The sequence below is a fragment of the Elephantulus edwardii genome, unplaced genomic scaffold (genome assembly GCF_000299155.1).
Source record: "Elephantulus edwardii isolate Elephantulus edwardi_28Jun2011 unplaced genomic scaffold, EleEdw1.0 scaffold00218, whole genome shotgun sequence".
Classification (NCBI taxonomy): domain Eukaryota; kingdom Metazoa; phylum Chordata; class Mammalia; order Macroscelidea; family Macroscelididae; genus Elephantulus; species Elephantulus edwardii.
In genome coordinates, this window is record NW_006399968.1 from 1,145,896 (window position 1) to 1,156,610 (window position 10,715).

At 43.3% G+C, this 10,715-nt stretch overlaps 2 pseudogenes across 1 annotated transcript; both read right to left on the bottom strand.

Moving 5' to 3' along the window:
• Positions 1-709: 709 nt before the first annotated feature.
• LOC102854080 lies at positions 710-1,713 on the bottom strand (annotated as a pseudogene).
• A 2,945-nt stretch (positions 1,714-4,658) lies between these two features.
• Positions 4,659-7,053, bottom strand: LOC102870748 (annotated as a pseudogene). The gene has a single exon (XR_438979.1). The product of XR_438979.1 is annotated as a Kruppel-like factor 10 pseudogene (transcript).
• Between the last annotated feature and the right edge of the window lie 3,662 nt (positions 7,054-10,715).

Consider the following 10,715-nt stretch of genomic DNA (forward strand, 5'->3'; position numbering starts at 1 on the left):
GTGGGGCGCAGGGCAAAGCCGAGACGGTGGTGCCCTTGAGTGGAGGGTTTTCCAAACATCTGTGTGGTGGGCTAACTTCTGGGCCCTGGCGTCCTTGTTCCCAATCCATTTTTCCCTTTCATGTTGTGAGAAGTGGGAGAAACCGACCCTGGGTTTCCTCCCCAGGAAACAAGTCACTGTCCTTATGGCTTTCGTATCTGTTTCCCTTTGTTCCAATTTCCTATTTGACCCAATTTATGCTTGGAGGTTAGTGAGACTTGCAAACATCAAAGCACCACGAATGCATGTGACATCTAGTGACACTGAGTTGAGAAATGCTAATATAAATACCATATATCAAATTACCATTTTTTTTTTTTTCAAATTACCATTGTTTAACACCAGGATAAAAAGGGAGAGGTGGGGAGGAGGGGGCAGGGGTGGGGAGCTTTGTTCTGGACAGAAATGAAGGAAAGAGCACAACCGATCTGAAGCAGCCAGTGGTGGAGTTGAAGGGATGTGACCCTATGCTTGCGGGTAGACGGCCGGGACTGCCGTCTGCTAACACATCTTGGCAAAGTGAATGGGAACCGAGTGCTGTGGCTGGCGAGTGCAACCGCGTGGTGATGGTAACGGCAGATCGGAAACAACCTGGTTCTGTTGAGCTTGAGGCCACACATGTTCCAATTCTCCAGAAAAAAAAAAAAAGTTCCCACACGAAACAGAAGTGTCAAGAGCTGCGGAGATGGCTCAGTACTCTTTCCTGCTGCTGCAGCTGCTGTTTGTGGACGGGCTCCTCGGTTTCTGGCTCCTCTGTGTGACCCTCGTGTTCATCTGACGCATACAGGACTTCCATTAGTCGCTGCACGAGGTCATCGTTTTCCTGCCCGTGTTCTTGGCAGAGCAGTTCAATCTCTCTCAACTTCCCGAAGTAGAAATCCCTCTCCTTTTCCACACCTTCGAGGGCCAGTTTTAACGAGTGTACCTGTTCGTTGAGCTGTATGACCTGTGTTTCTAAATCTTTATCGGATCTGGATGTGGAGCCGCTGGACGAAGCCCTTTGGCTGAGGAGGGACAAGAACGTGTGGATCCTGGTTTAGATGCTGGACTTGATTTAGCCGCACCTGCTGTGGGGGAGTTTGCATGGTGAGACTTTTTCTGCAGGTTGAAGATCTGTTCGCCAGGGTCAGGGGGAGGAATTGCATCTTGCCCTTGTCGTGCCTCTACGGGATCATACTCCTTCCCATCGTAGTTGGCATCGTAGAATTTCTTAAACCACTGAATAAAATCTAGGTTGTCCTGGAAACGTCCTTTCACTAGCTTCTCCACTGGAATTACCTTAATGACATTCATTCGCTTAAACGAAACTTGCAGAAGTTGAAAATTGTGGATATATTTATGCTCCAACTTGGCTTGAAATTTTACTTTCTTCAAACTAATACAGCCTGGAAATAGCATGTCCATGAGCTGGCAATAAGCCGCTCCTGAACAAAGCTGTTCCACTTTTGTGTAGTTTAAAGATACTATGTCATTAACCCATGCAATGATGTCATGTCTGCTCATAGTCTCTTGGGTTATCGAGGTAGAATACACATTGACTGCCATTCCCCAGCTGTAGGAATGCTCCCCGTGCACTGTGTGCTTCCGGAAAGGAATGATGATGGTCCCGTTATCCTGGATGATGTCGTTGTTGTTCTCGTCATTTGGGGACAGAGTTTGGGTCGAACCAGGCATTTGGAGTACTCCCGAGAAAGGGAACAAAACCACTCTCGGGTGGCTCGGGGTGGAAGGTGGGCTGCGTCTTCCCGCTCACCATGCTCACACCTCGAGGACCGAGCAGGCTGCCCCATAGTATGTTTAAGACTCTTCTCCAGCACCACAATTCAAAGGCATTGATTCTTCTTCTGTCATCCTTAGTTATTGTCTAGCTCTCTGACACATAGCAAGTAATTGCGAAAACTATGAGACGGACTGACAGTGATTATATGTTGGAGACAGTGACACTAGTTTAGGATAGTTCAAGGTTCAGAGTGATTATGCATAGGGTCACTATGAATCACAGTCAAACTTGAGGGTATATAACAACAGCAGCATCCTCTGGTGATCTAGAGATAAGAAGCTGTACTGCAATCTCAAAAGCATGTGGTTTTAATTCACCAGCTGTTCAGCAGAACGATGGGCAATCTCCTTCCGCACAATTTACAGCCTCTGAAAACCCACTACAGGGTCACCTATAGGTCAGTTCAAACTTAATGACATAAAAAAACAACATCCCTTCCTGAGTTCCCTTTAAAGAGAAGAAAGACCTCTGCACTTTGGCAAAGGAGGTCAGATAATGAATGCTGTGGTCAAAATATCCAGCTGTTACTCAACAACTTAGTAGTTCATATCCACTAGACATTCTGCAGTTACGTCTGAATGGAATCATGGCTGATCCTGAAAAACTGCTGGAAAGAGATGTAGCCTTTAGGTCATCAGCACAACTCCCTAAGGTGCATCCCGTCAGACGTCTCTCTACAAAGACCTTGTCATGCAGGGTCACGATGAGTCTGAATCCATCAACAGCACTGAATTTTGATGTCCATCTGTCCCCCTTCTTGCAGCAAGATGCTTTCTCCCAAAAACTATCTGTTCATGTCCTTTCCAGAGTAAAACCCTTGAATGACATCTAGTTTTCCTTTGGACACAGTCTAAATTCTTAGCCTACCTTGTTTCTCTTTTTAAGGAGTGCTTTGCTTATTCAGGACTTTTTTTCCACTCCAAATGAAATTGGAGATACCCTTTTCATTTCGTTGAATAATGGAGTTGCTATTTGTATTGGGATTGCATTGAACGTGTAGATTGCATTTGGTAGGACTGTCATTTTCACAAAATTGATTCTTCCTATTCATGCTCAAGGTATATTCTTCTATTTCTCCATGTCTTTTTTTGTTTCTTGTAGTAATGTTTCATAATGTGTTTTTAGTTAGATTTACTCCCAAGTATTTAATCTTATAATTAGCTATTGTGATGAGTATTGTTTTTCTTAGCTCCAGTTTTGTATTCTCTTTGTCACTGTAGAGAAATCCAATTTCTTTTTGTATATTGATCATGCATCCTGCTACTTTGCTAAATTGGTTAACTATGTCCAGTAGTTTTCTTGCTGAGTCTTTTAGGGTTTTCTAAGTATACTATCATATCGTCTACATGTAGAGAAAATTTTACCTCCTCTTTGCCAATTTGGATACTTCTTATTTCCTTCTCTTGTCTTATTGCTATCGCTAAAACTTCCAGTATAAGATAATATTGTTTAAGAGAGGTGGGAATCCTTGCCTAGTTCCTGTTCTCAAAGGGAATGTCTTTAATCTCTTTCCATTGAGAATAATGTTGGCTCTCAGGTTTGTGTACATAGTTTTTACTAAGTTGAAGAAATTCCCCTCTATTCCTATTTTATTGAGTGTTTTAATCAGGAAATGTTGTTGGATTTTGTCAAAGGCCTTTTCTGTGTCAATTGATAGGATAATGTGTTTCTTGTTCTTTGCTTTGTTAATGTGATGTATTATAGTGATTGTTCTTATGTTGAACCATCCTTACATACCTGTTATGAATCCCACTTGATTATGGTGAACTACATTTTGATGTATCACTGGATTCTAATAGCCAGGATTTTATTGAGAATTTTTGCATGTATGTTCATGAGAGACACTGACCTATTTCTACTTTGGTGGTGTCCTTTCCTGGCTTTGGTATCAAGGATATATGTTTGCTTCATAGAGTGTGTCTGGGAGGAGTCCATCTTTTTCTATTTTCTGAAATAGCTTATGTAGAATTGGTGACAGTTCTTCTCTGAATGTTTGATAAAATTCACTTGTAAAACCATCTGGTCCAGGGCTTTTTCTTGGTTGGAAGTTGTTGTATTACCTTTTCAATTTCTTCTTTTGTAATGGGTCTGTTCCATTTCGGTTTGTGTCAGTTTGGGTAGGTTGTGCATTTCTTTTTTTTTTTTTTTTTAATAGCAAAGGAAATTCTTTATTGTAAACAAGATATAAAGTACAACAAAAGAAATATTGTGCAAATTGTAAGAGTCACAAAGATTTGTTTTTTAAAGTGGAAATGCCTGATGTTTTCCAAGGGTCCAAAATCTGATGTCAGAAAATCTAAACCTGATATACAGAAACTACATGAGGTGTAGTGACATTTTCCCTACATATTTAAACAATCGCCTCCTGTTTTACCATTGAGTATCTCATACACTACACAACAGAACAGAAAAAGTGAATGTTCACCATTTTTTTTATAAGTTCCACATCCCTCAAAAGACTCCTATAAATTAGCAAGACACAAGACAGCCTTTCGTCCATTTTTGAGTGCTGGTCAAACTTTCTACTTCAGCACACCAGTATATCCTCATGACACAAAGGATACTTTACTGATGACAGGAGCCATCTTTTTTAAGGAGTTATCTAATCTATGTTTTTTTTTTATCTTCAGGGCATTTTTTTTCCCTTAACAAAAGTGCAATGTATCTTAGAGTCTTATGGAAAACACATTGGTACACAATTTTTAAATCTATACAGGAAACTGCAGGCAAACTGAAGTTCAAAGCATAATAAAACACCTAAATAGAGTATTCTGTTAAACTTTCAAAGTAAAAAAACAAAAAATGCAAAAACAGGAAAACATATGTAGCCACATCTCAAAGCAACTAAATTAATGAAGAGTCCAGTTTTTTTGGACCCTCTCTAGCAATATACAGCCACTCAATTCCAGTTATCAGTAATAGTGTAAAAATGCTAGTTTTCTAGATATATTTAACCACTATGTTCACAAAGTTGACTGGAAAGACTAAGAATAGTAAACAAGATAACTTGAGGGAAAGGTAACAATATTTGCAATAATACACACCAATTTTACTTTTCCATCTCTGTACTGCAATGTTTATTTCCAGTCTCTGCGCTCTTGAAACCAGGGCTTTAGGAGAGACTCACATTGAAAAGTTGGTCTCAAGTATGAACAGCAAAAGTAACAAATAATTATGCACACAAATTCAAAATCTGTGCTACCTGTGTTGACCTCATCTGAAACCTTCCAAGAGTATTCAAAAGAATAAAAGTTTTCTCATCTCTCTTATGTGATAAGAAATGAAACCTGCCATTCTGTGACCTGCCTGTGGCCTCAGTGCTCCTTGTCACCTTAACTAGGGCTGGGCCTTTGCCCCAGGCTGTAGGGGCTTTTGCTTTCAGCCCACAGTGAGGGCCACAGACTTGCAGTGGAAGCTTTTTCAAAATAGTTCCACCAGCTTTGGGCTGTGACCAAAGTGAGTTCTGTTTCTTCACCTTCTGACCTATCACTGCGTGGGAGCAGAGGTTGGAGGGAGAGCAATGTCATTTAGTTTGCTCACTTCCATTTGCCAGTTTGGTAGCTTCTTGGCTGACAGATGGCGCCGGGCATGCTTGGTCAAGTGGTCACTCCTCATGAACCGCCGATCACACATGGGACAGGCAAATTTCTTCTCACCTGTGTGGGTTCGTCTGTGTCTGGACAGTTCATCGGAACGGGCAAACCTCCGTTCACAACCTTTCCAGCTGCAGCTGAAAGGTTTTTCTCCTGTATGAGTTCTCATGTGGGCTTTCAAATGAGAACTTTTAAAGTAGGTCTTCCCACATCCTGGATGGCTACAGATATGACTTCTTATCCTCAACGAGTCAATCGGAGGGGTGACTTTCGCTGTGGAAGGGGAAAAGCCTGGAGCAGGGGCGATGGGAGAAAGTCTGGTGCCATTTGGGCTCACCACTGAGGAAGGCTTTGGGTTCTGTATGTACAACAGGCTGGGGAACAACAAACATGACGGCACCTTTGGCCACATGGGTGCCCATGAGCACGACAGGTGGGCAGACAGCAGGTGGCTGACTGGGTGGAGTGTTGGGAACGACTATTTGTCACCACAGGGTTATTTGCAGGGAGGGGAACCATCTGGCAGAGAACTGGCATAGGTGGCACTCCCCCTGTGGAGACTGCAGGTGGCGAAACCAGCACCGACTTCTGCTGTGGGGACACGGGAGCTGGCTGGGACCTGCAGATAACTGTCTCTGAGGAAGGCACAGAAAAGTCATAAAGTGCAGCACGTGCTTTCTCATCAGTATCTGCCACTGTGTTTCGCTCACATGTGGACCTGTTTGGGGACACAGCTGCACATGGTACGTTCTTTCTAACAGCCTCAACATTTAGGTGGGTTCTTCTTCGAAAAGAATTGTCCTGAGAGTTGAGAATGCTGGTTGCTTTCACGGGGCAGGACCGGTGGTTACACAGATGGGCATCGGCTGTATGACGAATCACGCTTGTTGCCTGAGCCTTGGGGAGTTTAGGAGCAGGTAATGGACTCTTCTCTTCCTCCTTGAAAGGTGCAGCAATGTGAGGCTTGGAAAAATCAGTGAATGACTTGAAATGTCCAGTAGATGGCGATGATGCCATCAGCATCGACATCTGGGAGGGTTCAAAGTCAGAAGGACTATAAGGTGGAGTCAAACAAAAAGCTGGGATTGTATGAAACTCAGGTGTGCCTGGAAGTAGATTTTCTTCTGACATATCAGACACTGGGGTCACAGGTCTATTTTCAATGTACTTCTTAAAGTCAGAGTTCCAACTGCAGCTCATTGAGATAAGTGCTTCCACAGCTTCAAAATCACTCTTCTCTGCAGTTTTGTTCCAGGAATACATATTTTCTTTTGATTTTTCAGAAATCATTTCCATCCTTTCCTCCGCAGCCTGCTGGAGAGAGGCACCGAAGTTGAGCATGGTTGGCTGTCTGGCTGCCGGCGACGACGTAGACGTGACTGTCTGTTGGGGTGCTAGGCTGCTGAGCTGCCTGGCCACAGACGTGCGCCCAGAGACACCCGACGTCGCTCTCGCCGCCGCCGCGCTCCGAGCCGTCTGCCCCCTCCCCATTCTGTTAGCCTCTCTGCCTGCCCCGCGCCGCGGGCGGGGGCGGAGCCAGCGGCCAGCCAATCAGCAGCAAAGGTGAGGCACGGGCCAATGGGCGCGCGGGGCCTCGCGTGATCAGCGGCTGCCCGGCAGGGAGAAGCCTGTGTCAGTGGAGCGTGTACACAATCCCCGGCAGCGTGTTCCCAGGGTCCGGCCCGGGGAACTCCCGCCACCGGCTGATTCTGTGACACCCCTGCCCCTCGCGCGTTCATCCTCCCGGCCTCACGGAGCGCCGCTGCAGGCGGGGCCGAGCAGGGAGGCGCGGCGGCGGCGCACCCTGATTTAGAGGGCCGGCCCCACGTGGGAGGTCAGGTTGTGCATTTCTAAGTATTTGTCCATTTCCTCTAGGTTTTCATATTTGTTTGAATATGTTGTTGTTGTTGTTATGTGTCGTCGAGGTGTTTGCGTCTCATAGCGACCCTATGTACAACAGCCCTAAACCCTGCTCTATCCTGTGCCAATAACATTGCCTCTGACACACCCATCCCGATTACCTCAATCCCTGAATCAGTCCACCTCAAAGAGGGTCTTCTCCTCCGGTGCTGTCCCTCTACCCTACCAAGCATGATGTCCCTCTCCAAGGACCTGTAGTTTTTCATAATTCTCTAATGTTAGCTTTTTTATTTTCGTTGGTTCTGTTGTGATGTTGCCTGATTCATCTCTTTTTCAGATTATTTGTGTCTTCTTTTCTTTTGTGAATTTTGCTAGTGGTTTGTCGATTTTATTGACTTTTTCAAAGAACCAACTCCTAGTTTTGTTGGTCGTTTCAATTGTTTTTCAGTTTTCTATTTATTTCTGCTCTAATTTTTATAATTTCAGGTTTTTTAGAGGGTGTTGGGTTTTCTTACTGTCCTTTTTCAATTTGTTGGAGTTGTTGGATTAGAGTCATTTTTTCCTACCTTTTGATGTGTTTACTTATTGCTATAAATTGACTTCTGATTACTGTTTAGCTATCCCAGAGGTTTTGGTAAGTGGTGTTTTCCTTGTCATTTGTTTCAAGAAACATTTTAATTTCACTTTTTTATTTCTTCTCGTACCCAGTCATGTTCAAGCAAGGTGTTGTTCAGCTTCCAAATGTATGGGTTTTTTCTCCTTTACCTTCTTATTATTAATTTCTAATTTTGTAGCATTATGGTCTGAAAAGATGCTTTGTATTATTTCTATGTTTTTAAATTTATTGATGGTTGCTTTGTGACCTAGAATGTGATCTATTCTGGAGAATGTTCCATGGACATTGGACAAGGTATACTGTGCTTTTTTGGTGTGCATTAGCCTATAAATGTCTTAATTCTCACTATCTCTGTTGAGTTTTTTTCCGGTAGTTCTTTCTTTTCTCAAGAGGGGTGTATTGAACTATCCAAGTACAAATGTAGTGTTGTCTATTTCCTTTTTCAGTTTTGTTAATGTTTGTTTTATGTATTTTGCAGGTCTTTCATTTGGTGCATAGATATTTATTATTGTTATGTCCTTTTGTTCTATTAACCCTTTCAGCATTATGTAGTGACCTTCCTTGTCCTTTGTGATGATTTTTACATTGACATTTATTTCATCAGAGATTAATATTGCTACTCCTGCTTTTTTTCTGGTTGCCATTTGCTTGGTATATTTTCCCCTACCCTTTTGCTTTTAGTCTTTCTTTATCTTCATTTTTCAGGTGTGTCTCTTGTAGACAACATAATGACAGATTTTGTTTTTTTCTCCAATCTGCTACTTTTTTTCTCTTCAGTGGTGTGTTGAAAGCACTCACATTCAGTGTGATTATTGAGAGGCAAGGCTTTATTGCTATCGTTGTGTTGAGTTCTTTTTGGTGTTGTTGCTAGTTACTTTGGACCATGCAGCTTTCTGTGGTATGTCTGTAAAAAGGACATCTTTGAGTGTTTCCTGCAATGCTGGTCTTGTTTTTACAGACTCTCTTACGTTCTGCTTTTCTGGGAATATCTTGATCTGTCCTTCATATTTGATGGATAATTTTGCTGGACACAGTATTCCTAGTTGACAGTTGTGTTCTTTCAGTGTTCGATATATGTCCTTCCACTCTCTTCTTGCTTGCATGGTTTTTGCTGAGTAATTGGCACTTAATCTTATCTGTTCTCCCTTACAGGTTACTCTTTGTTTCTCTCTTGCTGCTTTCAGGATTCTCTCCTTATCTTTGGTTCTGGCAAATTTAACTATTATATGTCTTGATGTTTTTCTTTTGGGTTCTAGTCTATATGGTATTTGCTGAGCTTCTTGAATATATATTCTCTCGTTCTTCAATATGCCTGGGAAGTTTTCCTCTAGTAATTCTTTCACAACTTTTTCAGTGCTTTTACTTGCTTCTTCCTTTTCTGGGATTCCAATGATGTGCATGTTATTTCTCTTGATGGTGTCCCACATTATTCTTAGTTTTCTTCTTTTTCTTTCTTTTTTTGAGTCTGCTTTTTGCTCTAGCAGATCAGTGGTGATGATTCTGTCTTCAATTTCACTGGTTCTGTGTTCCATCTCTTCAACTCTGCTCATGTGTCCCTCCATCACGTTGACAGCCTCTGAAACATTGGCCCTTATATTTTGGATAGTGGTTTCTTGTTTTTCCAATGCTGCTAATGCCTCATTTGTTTTCTCTGCATTGTTTTTTTGAGATCCTCTTGTTTTTTGCTTGTAGTATCCTCTAATTCTTCAAGTTTCTTTGATCCATTGAATATATTCAATCGTTCTTCTTTTAAATTCTGTGTCAGAAAGTTCCAGCAGACTTTCTAGCTTCAGGAATTCCACTGATACTGTGTCACCCTTTGGGGGTGACATCTTGCTTTTCTCTTGTGTATTGTGTGGGATATCTTGCTTTCTTCGAGACATTGATATGTTCTTGATCTGAAGACAATACTCTAGAGATCATTTGGGTAGCTAACCCACTTGTGTGTTTCTCTGAACTTCTGACTTCAGGGAAATGTCATTTCAGAGCCTGTGAGAGCAACCTCTTGTTGGTAAGACAGGTCAAGGTGCTCCCAATTAAAGACAAGTTAATTGACTGGATGTGTAGGCACTGGTGTTGAGCCAAATGGGATGAGGGAGGCATAGGGTTGGGGTGATCGTAAGGGTAGGTCAAACACTTGGGGGACCTCACTCAGACCTCAGATTGGGGTCCCTACTCAAATTCCCGCTGTCCATTTCCCACCCAGTGGTTTTTACTCAGTGGCCCCTGCCCAGTGGTACTTATGCAGGTGCCCTCACACAGTCGTCCCTGTCCAAGCAGGGTCCTGGGTCCAACAGTACACAAAAAGTCAGAGTCAAATTCCCAGCAACTCACTAGCCTCTGGCTGGTCTGAAGAATCCACAGAAATTCAGACAGATTCCCACTGGCTGGCTCATTTCTGGGCAGTCAGTGTGGCCCAAGAGAGCTTGGCCAAATTCCCCTCCAGTGGGCACGTCCTTGGACACTCTCCCAGGTAATTGGCAATGTCCCAGAAAATCCAGTCAGGATACTACGAGCCTTGCTCTTGTGAGATTAGTCCCACAGCAGCTCAGCTGGTGGCTCCGGGTGATGGCTGGATCTGTGGCATGGCTTTGTGGGCCTGTAGCTCCAAAAGGAACTGCTGCAACAAAAAGTTCTGATTAGAAATCCTGCTGTCCATGGCTGGTCACGTTGGTTGGTCTCTGTGTGGCATGAAGGACTCTCTAGTGGCCCTTGGTTGGTCTCTGTGTGGCGCAAAGGACTCTCTGGTGGCCCTTGGGCACCACAGAGGTCAGAGGGCTGTGGCAGATGCATGTGGTTTTAGAGCTGCAAGGGAGGGATGGCAGGG